The sequence below is a fragment of the Antechinus flavipes genome, chromosome 3 (genome assembly GCF_016432865.1).
Source record: "Antechinus flavipes isolate AdamAnt ecotype Samford, QLD, Australia chromosome 3, AdamAnt_v2, whole genome shotgun sequence".
NCBI lineage: Eukaryota > Metazoa > Chordata > Mammalia > Dasyuromorphia > Dasyuridae > Antechinus > Antechinus flavipes.
In genome coordinates, this window is record NC_067400.1 from 203,883,935 (window position 1) to 203,899,545 (window position 15,611).

Below are 15,611 nucleotides of genomic sequence, written 5' to 3' on the forward strand. Positions count from 1 at the left end.
ATATGAGCAAATTGTTGCTGCTCCTATCAAAGCATGGGGCACTCTCCTGGGAAAACAAGATAGAGGGGAAACCTTCATGAAAATAGAGCAAGGTCCAAATGAACCCTTTGCTGATTTGGTGGGATGTCTGCAGACAGCTGTCATATGAACTATTGGTGAAAATGCAGCAACAGGAATAATGATAAAACAACTTGCTAGAGAAAATGCTAATGAGGTTTGTAGAAGAATTATTGTAGGATTACATAAGAATGATCCTTTAGAGGAGATCATAAGACACCATGCCATAGTGGGCACAAATGCCTTTTATACCCAGGCTATGATGCAGAACATGGGAAGACAGGGTCTCTCTTGGCAAGGGACTTCCAGAGAGTCAGTGCTTTTAATGTGGTAAAGCTCAATGTTAGCATAGAGAAAGAGTGAGAGGACAGGGTAGGAGAACAAGACCCAAAACCCTATGTCCAAAATGCAATAGAGGCTTCCATTGGGCCTCAGAAGCAGGGGCCTAGCTCCAGGGCCCCAGTAGACATTAGAATGTAGATTGACTTAGGGAAATGAGAGGCGGGGCTAAGCTCCAGGCCCCAGGCTAAAAACAGGTGGGGCATGATGGCAGCCAAGGTTACACCCAGAGAGTCTTTAGAAGTTCAATATTCAGACATGATCAATCAGCCAAAAAGCAATCTGATGGAAGAAAGGGATTACATGATCTATCAGCCAAGAAATAATCAGATGGGACAAAGGGATTGCAATTAGGGAAAATAGAATTGTAGGCAGCTGGTACACCTTAGATATCCCCTGGAGAGGTGAAATCTGTCCCTGTCCAGCCTATGGATCCTTTGCCTCTAGGCACAGTAGGCTTGACCATTTCACCTCCTGAGTCTGACTTTGTCCCCAGTTTAAATACTCTATTACAATTACATCAATTGTAGAACTATTACATCATCATGCTAAGTACTAAGTATAGGTAAACTAGATAGCCATTGTCTTATCAATTCCACTGAGTTAACACCTTGTTGTAGGATTAAATCAATCATATTGAATTAGGAAACTCACATGCTAAACTAGATAATCTTATTAATTCTACTACTTGTTGTAAGAATCCTTGTTTCAACTTCATTTCTCCAGAATTCTTGCCTTTTACATATTTCTCTTTCAGTGGGAAAGCTCATTCACTCTATGTGTTTTCTAGTGTAACTTATCAGTATAATTGCTCTGGTTTCTATTTGTTATTTTCATAGATAAATGGGTTCATATGCTATTCACAATGTACAATCTTTATGTAACTGAAATTTTGAGGCATTTTTTTTCTTGTAAAAGGATAGTAATCAGGGATTGAACTTAAAAATTATTTCCTTAAGAGTAACAATATTGGGAATGAATGGCAGGTATTATTCTGGTCTGATATGTTATCTTTGAGGAAAGCAGAATGACCAGCATTGAGCAGGCTGATTTCAGAAAATCCTGGAAAGACTTAAATAAACTGAGCAAATCCAAAAGAACATTGTACACAATAACACCAAGATTATATGATGATCAACTGTGATGGATTTGGCTCTTCTCAACAATGTGTTGATCCATGGCAATTCCAATAGATTTGAGATATAAATCAAGAAAACTATGGAGATTTAGTGTGGATCAAAACACAGTATTTTCACTTTATTTTTGTTATTGTTTGTTTTTTCTTTCTAGTGTTTTTTCCCTTTTGATCTGATTTTCATGTGCAGCATAGTGATTATGCAAATATATTTAGAAGAATTGCACATGTTTAATTTCTATCAAATTGCTTGTTATCTTGGAGAGGAGAGAAAGAGGCAAAAAAATTTGGAATACAAGGTTTTGCAAAAGTCATTCTGTGCTAAGTACTGGAGATACTAGGACAAAAGAATGAAAAGATCCCTGCTCTCAAAAGAGCAATCTTGTGTGAAGCCTTTCATGATCCTTCCCATGGCTTAGACAAGTACTTTAAAAGCCCAACGGGTAATTGACTTAAACCTACTTTGCTTCAGAAACAGTCATGTTCTGGCCTCTCATCCTATATCTGCTTATACTATATTTAATACTTTCAGTTCAACAAACATTTATTATTTGAGCATATTTTATTAACTTTATATTTATGTATTTTTACACATGTTATTCTACTCCATTAAAATGTAAGCTCAATAAGGGCAATGATCATTTCATTCTTTGTACTTGTATAACCAGTGATTGGCACATAGTAAGCAGGCAATTAATAAATGTTTGCTGATTGATTAAATGTCTTCTAGTAAATGGGTTAGTAAATGATTAACAATTGGCTCTGTACCCTACATAAATTTTTAAGTTTAATCTGCATCAACATTTTCTCCATCACTTTCCTGGTCTAGATAATCAACAAAACAATAAATTAAGTCCTGATTTGTAGCATTTGTCAATTTATTTTATATTTCATTTATATATTTAATTATAATTAATTAATCAATTTATATGAAGTATAAATTCTCACACTAAAATTTTAATAGTATTTTATTTTTCCAAATATATAGAAAGATAGCTTTCAACATTCATCTTTGCAAAACATTACATTATCAATTTTTTCTCCCTCTCTCTCTTCCTTTTCCCTCCCCAAGACAGAAGCAAAACTGAAGTGAGTAGAACAAAGAGAACATTGTACACAGTAACAACAAGATTATGTGATGATCAATTTCAATGGATGTGGCTCTTTTCAACAGAGAGGTGATTCAGACCAATTCCAATAGACTTGTGATGGAGATAACCATATGCAACCAGAAGGAGAATTGTAGGGAGAACTGTGACTCACAACATAGGTTTATGGGTTTTTTTTTTGTTTTTTTACCTTTTTTGTTGTTATTTGCTTGTTTTTTCTTTTTAATTTGATTTTTCTTGTGCAACATGACAAATGTGGAAATATGTATAGAAGAACTGCATATGTTTAACATCTATTAGATTATTTGCTGTCTAGAGGAGAAAGGATGGGGGAAGAAAGGAAAATTTGGAGCACAAGATTTTGCAAGGGTGAATGTTGAAAACTATCTTTGCATGAGCTTTGAAAGTAAAAAGCTATTTTTTTTAAAGACAGAAAGCAACCATGTACAGTTTTTCTAAACAGATTTCCATATTCATCTTGCTGTTCAAGAAAAATCAAATCAAAAGAAAAATAAAACATGAGAAAGAAAAAAAAGCAAACAAGCAACAATAACAAAAAGTGAAAATACTATGCTTTTTTCTACATTCAGTCTCTATGACTCTCGCTCTGGATGTGAATGGCACTATTGGAATTGCCTTGAATCACCTCATTGTTGAAAAGAACCAAATCCATCACAAGATCTTGCTGTTACTGTGTTCTGCTCATTTCTCTTAGCATCAGTTCATGTAAGTCTTTTCAAGTTTTTCTGAAATCAGTTTGTTCCATTGCATTCATATATAATAACTTATTCAGCTATTTCCCGATTGATGAGTATCCATTCACTTTCCAGTTCCTTGCTACTACACAAGAAAGGGTTGCTACAAATATTTTTGCACATGTGGGTCTTTTCCCCTTTTTATGCTCTCTTTGGGATACAGACCAAGAATAAATACTGCTGGATCAAAGAGTATGCACAGTTTTGTTGTCCTTTGGGCATTCACACTTAAAATTTAACAATAGTTCTTACCAGTTGCCTCCAGGATAGCCTTACACAAGAGGAATATTAGAGGCCTTCCTCTAATTTTCCTGTTTTTTACAAAAACACCAATAAAGCATGTGGTCTGGCCATCACTTACCTTTCACACATGCCATATGATCACCTTTTTCCTCATACATTTTTCATTTTGTGCTTTACATTTCTCTCTTGTTTGTAGTATGTTGTATACACAATGTGCCCCTCCATTTGATAACTAAGAAATGGTAGTCCAAAGACTTGTAGAGTACTGAGAAGCTTTACAGGTGTTTATTAGGAATGCTTTCTTTAAGACAGTTGGAACATAATAAATAGATATAATGGAAACAGCAGACCTTTATGGGCAGTTAAGTAGAGCAGTGGATAAAGAGATGGAACTAGAGGAAAAAGACTCCTCTTCCTCAATTCGAATCAGACCTCAGCTGTGTGACCCTGGACATGGCACTTCACTCTATTTGCTACAGTTTTCTCATCTATAAAATGGTCTAGAGAAGGAAAAGGCAAACTACTCCAGTATTTTTGACAATGCCAAATGAGGTCATGATGGATTGGTCCTATTAAAACAATTGAACAACAACAATAAAAAGATAGATATAGCAATCAACAACCAACATTACAAAAAGTATTGACATGCTAAAGTAAAAATAAACATGAAATTAGAAAAAGGGATAAAAATGAGAAGGCATCAATGCATTAATTACAAAGCTCCAGTCCATTACATTTAAGCAAATGATTCCATGAAATAAGATATGGATCAAAATAAAGATGTCAATTTTGGGTTGGTTTTTTTTTTTAATTTAAATAATATAAAAAAGACTGATGTAGTGAAGATGCCAAGAAAGCCTAGAAATCCCCTTAGCCAGCAAAAACTTGATTTCCTTATCAATAAAAGAAATATGGCAGCCAATGGCAACAATGCATTACAGTAGCATTTTTCAAATTAATTAAGGGTTCCTGAGACCCTTTTTTGAGGAAGGAAAGGGTCTTTAAGGTCAAAACAATATCATAATAATGTTAAGATGTTGTTTGCAGATAAAGATACTCCTCCCTTTGTTTAAAGCACATATTTCTGTGAGGCTGTATTTTCTACATATACTTCAACCAAAGCAACATACTGCAATAGATTGAATGCAAAATCAGATATGGGGATCCAACTGTTTCCTATTAAGCCAGGTATAAAAAGATTTATATAGTTATTTTTCATAAAAAATGTTATAATGCTTAATATTGTTATATTAACATATGTTATATAATGTGTTTGTTATTATTTTAGTGAGTTAACATATATTCTTAATTAGTTTTAATTTTTAATACAGTAAATATCAATAAATATAACCTATGCAAGGAAAAGCTCTTTGGAGACCTCAATAATTTTTAAGAATGTAAAGCAGTTCTAAGATTGAAAAGTTTGTAACGTGCTGGCATAAAGTACAAAATTCATTTGCAAAAAATCATTTGGAAAAATGTGACAGAAGATTCAAAGTAATATTGCCTCATAAAATAATGAAAAGCAATGAAGAGGAAAATGATTGTGCGTAAAATTTGGTATAAGTCTCAGCAAACTCAGAGAATAAGAGCATTTATCAATGAAATTGAAAGGATAACAAAGATATAAAATCTAAGGTTCTTTCAGCATTTCTGTCATATCTACATTAGTAACTGAGGATAATGAATCACCCCAAAATAATAGTCACCTCAGTACTATAATGTGAGTATAGATATAGATACAATAGAAGCAACTTGAAGGCGCCATAGTGCAGAGTGCTTGAGCCTGGAGTCAGGAAGACTCATTCTCCTCAATTCAAATCCAGCCTCAGACTGGCAGTGTGACTTTGGGCAAGTCACTTAGAACTGTTTGCCTCAGTTTCCTCATTTATACAATGAACTGGAGAAGGAAATGGCTAACCTCCCTAGTGCCTCTGCCAAAAAAAACTCTAAATAGGAATATGAAGAGCCAGACAAAACTGAAAAATGACTGAATATACAATGTGAGAAGGTAGAAATTACACTTGAGAAGATGAAATCTGGACTAATGGTTGGACCTGATCATTTTTCTTCATTGAATTGCAGTACGAATTTGGAATGGTTATAAGAGACCCTCTATTTCAAATCTTGCCTCTAGAGTAATCTCCTCTTTTGTGGTTTAGTCCTTTTTCAGTTTTTCATTTTTTTTCAGGCCACAATTGAATTTAAGTCTTCACCTGCTCCTTCCTTCTAGAACTACACTCTACCCATTGTACCATCTAGCCACTCCAACAGCATCCTCTATGTGACATATAGTAGTCATTTGGCCTTCACTTGAAGACCTCTAATAAAGGGGAGTTCATGACCTCTTGAGGCAACCTATTCCAAATTGGGATCATTATGAAATTGTTCCTTTCTATCAAATTTGAATATGTCTCTCTACCACTTTTACTCACTAGTATTTCTGGCCTTTGGAACCAAGCAAAACAAATCAAAATCACACTATAGCATATGTGAATACATTCTACATTTGTAAATAGTTTTTATCCTCCTCTCCATTCTCAAGTATACCCTTCTACAGCCTAAATATCCACAAAAAATAATTATCTAACAATTAGTATAGTAGATAGAATGCTTGAATTAAAATCTGGAGACCTGAGATTGATTTTGTACTTCATTAAAAAACTGTGCTATAAGAAATTATGAGTTGGTTGATTGTGAAAAAAAAAACAGAGAATAAAGAAGAGTAAGATATCAACATTTTTTCAAATAACAATTGTGAATGACTAAGTTAATCTAAGGAAGATGCTGTCCATCTCTAGAGAAAAAACTGATATATTGAAGTATGGTTTTACAAAGAGTGATACTTAGATAGGCAAACAGATAGAGATAGATAGATAGATAGATAGATAGATAGACAGATAGATATATCAAATGGTGATCTTTTCTAGGGAGGGAATGAAGAAAGGAGACAAATTGGAATTTAAAGTATAACAAAAAATTAAAAATAAAGATTGAAAAAAATAAAAGCAAAGGAAAGCAATCCAGGTAAGATCAGCAAGAACATCCCATCCACAAGAGTTTGGTCATCTTGGAAGGACTGTCCTATGATACCAGTTACTGCAAACATGATGGAGACATGACTACTAATTGGTTGGGAGAAAGAGAATAGGGAAGGAGAGATTGAAGAAGTAAGCTGTGGATTTTGAATGTTGAACTGAAAAGGCTCAGGGCAGCAGACTTGTATAGTTCCCCAAGTATAATTAAGAGGCTGGAATGGCCTCTAGTTTCTTTCATTTGCTCCAGACTCCACCAATTGCATTCGCTCAACTTTTAGGGATCTCCAGAATCCCAGTTCCATTTGGTGACTTAATAGTTAGATTAGCTTTTACAAAGGAGTATTTTCTTCAAAGATATATCACATACAAACTATACAAATATTCCTCCCCAACAATTACCCTTAAAATCACCTCAGGAAAAGAATGCCAGGATCTTATCTGCAGATCAATAGGGAGAAGGAAGGCACATTTTTTTTTCTTCCTGTAACACATTTCAAGGGAATATAAGATGTTATTTAAAGATGAAATAGGAAGCTACCCGTTCCTCTTTGGTGTATGGGGGAAGCTGCACAGTTATCAATGGAAACCATCAAGGAGAAGAAACCTCTAAATAAATTTTAGTAAAGTTTTTGGGCAAAAGAAACTGAATACAAAAGTGAACATGAATTAGAAAGGCTACCAATAGCATCCAAGAGATGCCCAGGAAAAAGAATCTCAGACAAATCACCTGATATAAGCAGAGTGTAAGATTTTGAAGGAAAAAAAGTTCAAAACCATTAAGAACAGAAGTAGACTTGGCAATTCTGCCCATACAGATTAGAACATGAAAAGCTCGGCAAGGCAAGTTAAAAAAAGTTAAGATGAATTCAGTTGTGCAAAGTAGAGAGCAGAGGGATTCAATAACACTGCATGATTCAATGATTTAGACACCCTAGGCTGAGGCTGGTGCCAAGGGGTAAAGAAAATTGGTGGAGGAAGAAGGGAGAGTATAAAGAAAGGAAACCAGGGAATTGTTCCATCTGATAACTTCTTTTTTAAAAAACTAATTTTTGTTGCCCACTAAATTCAGAGTTTCTTCCTTCTGGATAACAAATGTTGTCAACACTTACAATCTTAGCTCCGTGGGACAAAGCACTTACACTTTACCAACCACCATATTAAATACTAGTGGAAGTTTTACAGGTGTTTATTACAGGTGTTTCTTTAAAAAAAGATAGTTGGAAGTAATAAATAGATATTACAGGGGCAGCAGACACTTATGGACAGCTAAATGGAGCAGTGGATAGAGAGATGGACTAGAGGAAGATTGGCAAAATTAACTCTGCCATTTTTTACAGAATATGGAGGGATGATAGTACAGTGGACAAAACTCTGGCTCTGTAGTTAAATCCTATCTATGACAATTAGAACCTAAGTGACCCTCAGACAAAGTCTTTCATCTATCTGGCTTCAGTTTCTCCATCTGTAAAAACACGAAGCTTCTCAACTCCCTTCAAGTCCTAAAGTTATGATCCTATTGATTATATTGTGTAGGCCATCTGGTCCTTCACATCTGCAGTAGAATGTCTGAACTTCTTTGCAGAGCCAACTATAGTCATTATAATTAGAAAGCATTCAGTTTTGTTATTATTTTTGTTTTTTTTGTGTGTGTATATTATTATACCTTTGGAAAGAGAGTGAGAAAAGTGTGTGTGTGTGTGTGTGTGTGGGTGTGGGTGTGTATGAGAGAGACAGAGACAGAGAAAGAGAGAGAGAAGAAAGGAAAAAGGGAATGAAAAAGAAAGAAAGGAAGGAAGGAAGAAAAGAAGGAAGAAAGGAAGGAGAAAAGGAAGGAAGGAAGGAAGGAAAAAAAGAAGGAAGGAAGGAAGGAAGGAGGAAAGGAAGGAGGGAAGGAAGGAAGTTTGCTCTCACAGATAATGCTACTATAATTGTTTTGGTATATCTGAAACCACTATTTCCTTCCTTCTGTCTTTGACTTTGTTGAGATAATCATCAAGTAGTAAGATCTCTGATTCAAAAGATATGGACATTCTTTTCTTTTCTTTTTTAACTGTAATTCCAAATTCTTTCCAGAATGGAAAACTTCATCAGTAATATTTTAATACTATTTTTATTCTCCACCCTGCCCAAATAGACTATTTCTCTCCTTTGTAAATGATTTGATTTTAAATATTTAGGATCTAAATTTCTACATGGTAGCAAATTCTACTAACAATATACCTTGTGCCCACTTATTCTTATTCCTAAATTGACTTCATAATGAATCATTCTATAACATGTTATGTCATCTCATTTTTGGTCAGACAATATATGAATGATATTAGCCCTGGGAATTTTCAATGGAAAACTGTAAAGGGCTGAAAATCAGAGTTGATGCACTGAGGTTGGACAATCGAGCACTTAAGACTAATTACCGATTGGATAATACTCTAATATGCCTGGAAAATGGCCTTTCCCAATATTCTGTGCTGGTTCAATCTTTTGATGTATACAGAGAATTGTAGGAAGGATTAGGGGGTGGAGTAAGACAAGCCAGAGTCACTTTGGTAGTAGAGGTGGAAAAGGAAGGTAGAAGAGATTCTGTGTCCATTCCTTTCACTTTTACTCCTAAAGACCAAGAATAAAGACCAAGGACTTTTGCTTATCCTGACTCCAGCTGATTCTAAGGTATCCAGGGTACTAACTCAGTCTTCCCATTTGGTGCCCAATATGTGGACTAAGAACCCTAATTTCATTGAAGAAATCCCCAGTGACCAGGAAATAGGGTGAGTATTTTAATAGACAAACAGGGAACTTACTTTGTTAAGGGTTAAACTAGTAACCTTTTCTAGCTGAAATGGGGCAAATATTAGAAAAAGATTCTCCCCCAGCCCCAGCCTTAGCCCCACCTCAACCCCCAACAGAGTGCTTTTAGAAAGCATACTTAAGATGATCCAGGGACAAGGCTTAATTGTAACTTGGGAGCAAATCGCTAGACTCTTGGGTACATTAGAACGCACGTCCTCTTGGTTCTTAAAGAAAGAAGAACTAGGGCCAGATAATTGGAAACTAGTAGGAGATCAACTATGTGAATACTACAATGATAAAGGTCCACATTCAATTTCCAAGGAGACATTCTATATATACAACATAATAGAACTGGCCTTAAAGAATCCTGCAAGTTATAGAAAAAAGAAAAGTTTTAAGAACAGCCAGATGATGAAGTATGAGTAAAAAGAGGAAGACAAAGAACAGATTAATAGCAATATCACTAGAGGGCATGAGGAGTTAAGTAAGGTTCAAAGGCATGGTGATTCTTGCTCTCACAAGACAGCTTCAACTCTGCCTATGGAGCAGATTTTTGAAGGAGGAGAAGTAGTGGGAGGGGCAGTGATACTATCAGCACTTTCCCCTCAGCAACCACCCTCTCTTATGACAAGATTGCAAAAAGTACTACTTAAAGCCACAGAAGAAGGGCAGGATTTATCTGATTTGAAAATAGGAATGTATCCTGTGATTCAACAGTTTAACTCTTCAGGTCAAGAAAGCAGAAGATACACTCCTTTTGATATAGAAATACTCAAAGACTTGAAAAAGGCTTGCGCTTTATGGGGCTACATCAGTTTATGTTAAGATGTTATTACAGAATTTGGCTTATGAAGTCTTAACCCCTTGGGACTGGAAATTTGTAGCAAGGACATGCTTAGAACCTGGACAAAACCTGTTGTGGCTTTCTGAATATAGTGAGTTCTGCAGGATACAAGCCCAACAAAATAGTCATAGTGGAGTTAATCCTCCAATCACCTATGACCAACTAACAGGTGTATATTCTTATGCAGACATCAATTACCTCATAGCAGCATATGAGCAAATTGCTGCTGCTGCTATCAAAGAATGTACTTTTCTCCCCAGTAAAAATGACAAGGGAGAGGCCTTCACAAAAATAGCACAAGGGCCAATGAACCCTTTGCTGATTTTGTGGGACGTTTACACAGCTGCCATACAAACTAATCGTGAAAATACAGTAACAGAAATTATGATAAGGCAACTTGCTAAAGAAAATGCTAATGAGGTTTGTAGAAGAATTATATCAGGACTACAAAAGGATGCTCCTTTAGAGGAAATCATAAGACACTGTACCACAGTGGGCACAAATACATTTTATAGCCAGGCTATGATGCAGACTTTCCAAGAACCAAACATAGGAAGATAGGGTACCTTTTGGCAAGGGACTTCCAGAGAGATTCGTCAATGCTTTCAATGTGGTAAAGTAGGGCATCTGAAAGCTCAATGTTGGCATAGAGACAGAGTAAGAAAGCAGGGTGGGAAACAAGACCCAATACCCCATGTCCAAAATGCAACAGAGGCTTCCATTAGGCATCAGAATGTAGACTGTTTCAGGGAAACGGGATGAGGGGCCCAGCCCCAGGGACCAAGGCAAAAATACTTGGGGCATGATGGCAGCCAATGTCACACCCAGAGAGTGCCTAGAAGTTCAGTACCCAGACATGACTAATTAGGCAGGAAGCAACCTGATGGGAGAAAGGGATCACAACTGGGGAGAATAGAGGTATTCAGCTGGGAATACTGAGATACTCCCTGGAGAGATAAAATCTGTTCCTCTCCAGTCTATGGATTCCTTGCCTCCAGGCACAGTAGACTTGGCCATTTCACCTCCTGAGAGCACTTACAAAACAGTGTCCATCCATATACTGATGTGGGAAACTGGGGAATGTGTAGATAATATCCCAGTCACTAATACAGGTAGACAATGTGTGATTTATCACCCAGGAGAAGTAGTAGCATCAGGTTTACTCATACAGAATTCTAATAAGCAACCTGGTGATAGTAACACAGATTCTGAGTCCAGATCACAAAATCCAGGAATATATTGGACAACAGCTGTGATAGCTGACTGAACTATGCTCACTATCTATATAAATGGCATACCATTAGAAGGATTGGTAGACACTGGTGCAGATCGTATAGTCATTAGAGGTGTCTGCTGGTCCAAGTCACTGGCCAAAGATTAAGACAGATACCTATATGTCTGGCGTAGAAAGATCAATAGCAGTTGAAGTTAGTGCTACACCTTTGAGATGGACATTTGAAGGCAAAACAGGAGTTTTTACTCCTTTTATAGTGGAAAAAATCCCCATCAATCTGTGGGGAAGAGACATTTTACAACAATTAGGATTACAAATGAGTACTTCGTTTTTTTAGGCAGGGCTGTTGTTGAAGGCCTGCCAACACTTTACCTGTTCCTATCCAATGGAAAACTGATACACCAGTGTGGATAGAACAGTAGCCCTCAGGTAGCAATAAAATTCAGGCCTCATTAGATATAGTACAGGAGCAACTTGACCAAGGACACTTATAACTTTCTTTAAGTCCTTGGAATCCCTCAGTATTTGCTGTAAGAAAAAAATCTGGAAAATGGAGGATGTTGACTGATTTAAGAAAGGTAAATGAACAGATGGAAACTATGGGAACTCTTCAGCCTGGACTTCCATCTCCTACTCAATTGCCTAGATGCAGTGGTCCTCAAAGTGTAGTACAAAGAATTATTGGGGGCTCTGAAATCCTTTCAGAGGGTCTACAAATTCAAAATCATTTTTTATTTATAATATAGTAAATAGCTATAAATATAACCCATGTGAACAAAAATTCTTTGAACAGATCCTCGATAGTACTGAGAACAAAAGTTTGAAAACCACTGGTCTAAAAAATGGCCTCTTTGGGTTACAGACATTAAGGACTGTTTCTATTCTATCCTGAAGATAAGGAGGATATGAAAAGACTTGCCTTTTCAGTGCCCAATGTTAACTTAGCTGAGCCTTATAAAGGATAGGAATGGACAGTTTTGCCACAGGGAATGAAAAACAGTCCTACTATGTATCAAATGTATGTTGCTGCTGCTCTTACTTCAATAAGAAAAGCATTTCCAAAAGCAATGTTATTACATTACATGGATGATATATTAGGATGTACACCTGAGGAACATATGTTAGAAGTATGTCTACAAAAGACCATAGAAACACTAAGGAACTACAAATTGCACATAGCTCCAGAAAAAATTCAAAGACATGCTCCTTTTCAATATTTAGGATATGAAGTATACCCTAAGGTGCTTACAATACAAAAACTTTTCTTAAGAACAGAGAAGCTAAACACTTAAATGACTTTCAGAAATTGATAGATATTCAATGGATGCATCCAGTGTTAGGCTTGACTACCTATCAATTGCAACCATTATATGACATTTTACGGGGAGACAGTGCTTTAAACTCAACATGGCAGCTTGCAAAAGAAGCTCGAGAGGCTTTGAGAGAAGTTGAACTAGCTTTATCCAATGTGATTGAAAGAGTCACTCAAAAACCTTTGAAAATATCAGTTTTTGCTACACAAGATGCATCCACAATGGCCCTTCATCAAGGAGACAGTGTGTTCTTCATCAAGGATGAACAACATAAAGCCTTACTCCTTACTCAGTGCTTGTGGCTAGAATTTTATTAAAGGGCATTAAGCAAGCAGTACAATTATCTGTGATAAGACCTGACAAAACCTACACCTTTTATAGTAATGAACAAATTAATGTATGCTGTGAAACCATCCCAGAGTGGCAAATTTTATTAGCCATGGCTCCAAATTTTACACACAGGTCTCTATTAAAGATAACCAGACTATTACATAATTGGCGATGGATTCTTTTTAAATTTTTTTTATTTTTTATTATAAATTTTTATTGACAGAACATATGCCTGGGTAATTTTTTACAACATTATCCCTTGCACTCACTTCTATTCCGAATTTTCCCCTCCCTCCCTTCACCCCCTCCCCTAGATGGCAAGCAGTCTTATACATGTTAAATATGTTATAATATATCCTAGATACCATATATGTGTGCAGAACTGAACAGTTCTCTTGTTACATAGGGAGAATTGGATTCATAAGGTAAAAATAACGGGAAGCAAAACGAAAATGCAAACAGTTTACACTCATTTCCCAGTGTTCCTTCTCTAGGTATAGCTATGGCGATGGATTCTTGAAGAAAAAGTTTCTAAAGTTCCTCTTAAAGGACCAACTATCTTTACAGAATGCATCGAAACATAATATTTGTGCTGTATACTCTTGTAACTTAACCTTAAAGAGAGTAGTCAGAACTCCTTTTCAGTCCACTCAGCAGAATGAATTGTATGAAACCATTTTAGCTCTTACTTATTATCCAGGAGACATAAATATAATATCTGATTCAGCCTATTCAGTAGATGTGGTACAAAGAATTGCTACAGCCCAAATAAAATTTGTAGCCTCTAATATATATCAGCTCTTTAAGGAACTTCAAGAGCAAGTGAGAAAGCATCCAGGTAAGATTTGTATCTTGCATGTTCACTCTCATAGTGGACTTCAGGTCCTATTTTTGATGGTAATTCAAAGGTAGATAACCTTCTACCTATGCTGGTCAATACTCCTTTATTTCAAGAAACCCAAGAAACTCATTTTAAATATCATCAGGCTGCTTGAGCTTTATGTTTACAATTTTGAATAACAAGAGAGGAAGCTAGGAGCATAGTAAAAGCTTGTACAGCTTGCCTTCCTTTCCACGCTCCTACACTGCCTCCAGGGAAGAACCCTCATGGTTTGAGACCCAATGAAATTTGGCAAATGGATGTGACCCATTATAAATCTTTTGGTCGCTTGTCTTTTATCCATGTAGTGGTAGACACCTTTTCAGGATTCACTTTTGCAATACCAGCAGCAAAAGAGACAGCCCAAGTGGTCACTGAATTCCTTATACAAGCATTTGCAATTATGAGTGTGCCACAAGCAATAAAAACAGATAATGGACCTGCATATATTTCTAAACATTTTGCACACTTTTATGTACAGTATAAGATTTTACACACCACTGGCATACCCTTTACTCCTCAAGGACAGGCAATAGTAGAGAGGAGAAACAGAGACATTAAGACACTCCTCCAAAAACAAAAAAGGGGGGAGCCACAGGTACCCCTAGAGAACTTCTAAATCTAGCTCTTTATGCTATTAACTTCTTGATTTTTAACAAAGATGCACTGGCTCCGGCAGACAGGGTTTTATAATCCACCAAAAGGGCAGTGTCCAGTGCAAACAGCTCCACTATCTTTAGATAATCGCCAGGTGATGTGGAGAGACCCAGAAGGTGGTGAATGGAAGGGACCAGATAGGTTAACTGCTTGGGGGAGAGGGTTTGCTTGTATTTCCACAGATGGAGAAGGAATCAGATGGGTGCCAATGAACTGTATTCACCTTGTCCATCAGAGAGAGATGGAGCAGACCCTTGAAATGAAGAAGACCCAAGAAACATTGGGTGGTTCCATCGCTGACTGTGGCCACCACTGAAAGAGCATGGCAGTTATGGCATTTGACTCATGGACATCAAAACTTGTTGGACTTCAAAACCCTCAGGAATCATTGGAATCCCTGAGACATGAAAAGATTGTTGTAGGACTTCAAAACTCTCAGGAATCACTGGATTCTCTGAGACATGATAAGACTGTTGTAGGACTTCAAACCCCTCAGAAATCATTGGATTCTCTGAGACATGATAAGACTGTTGTAGGACTTAACAATTGGACAATACTCTATTAGCATATGCTTGGAAAATAGTCCTTCCAACTATTCTTTGCAGGTTCAGTCTTTTGGAGTATAAAGAGAATTTTGGGAAGGAGTGGGGTGGAGACAAGCCAAAGTCACTTTGACAGTAGAGGTGGAAAAGGAAGGTTGTGGAGATTTTGTGTCCATTCTCTTCACTTCTACCCCTAAAGACCAAGAATAAAAACCAAGGACTTTTGCTTATCCTGCCTCCGGCTGATTCTAAGGTATTCAAGGTGCTAACTCATTTTTCACAGAAAACATAGCTATAAACTGAAAATAACATATTTTCTTTTAAACTATCCTTTCTATCATTCATAAG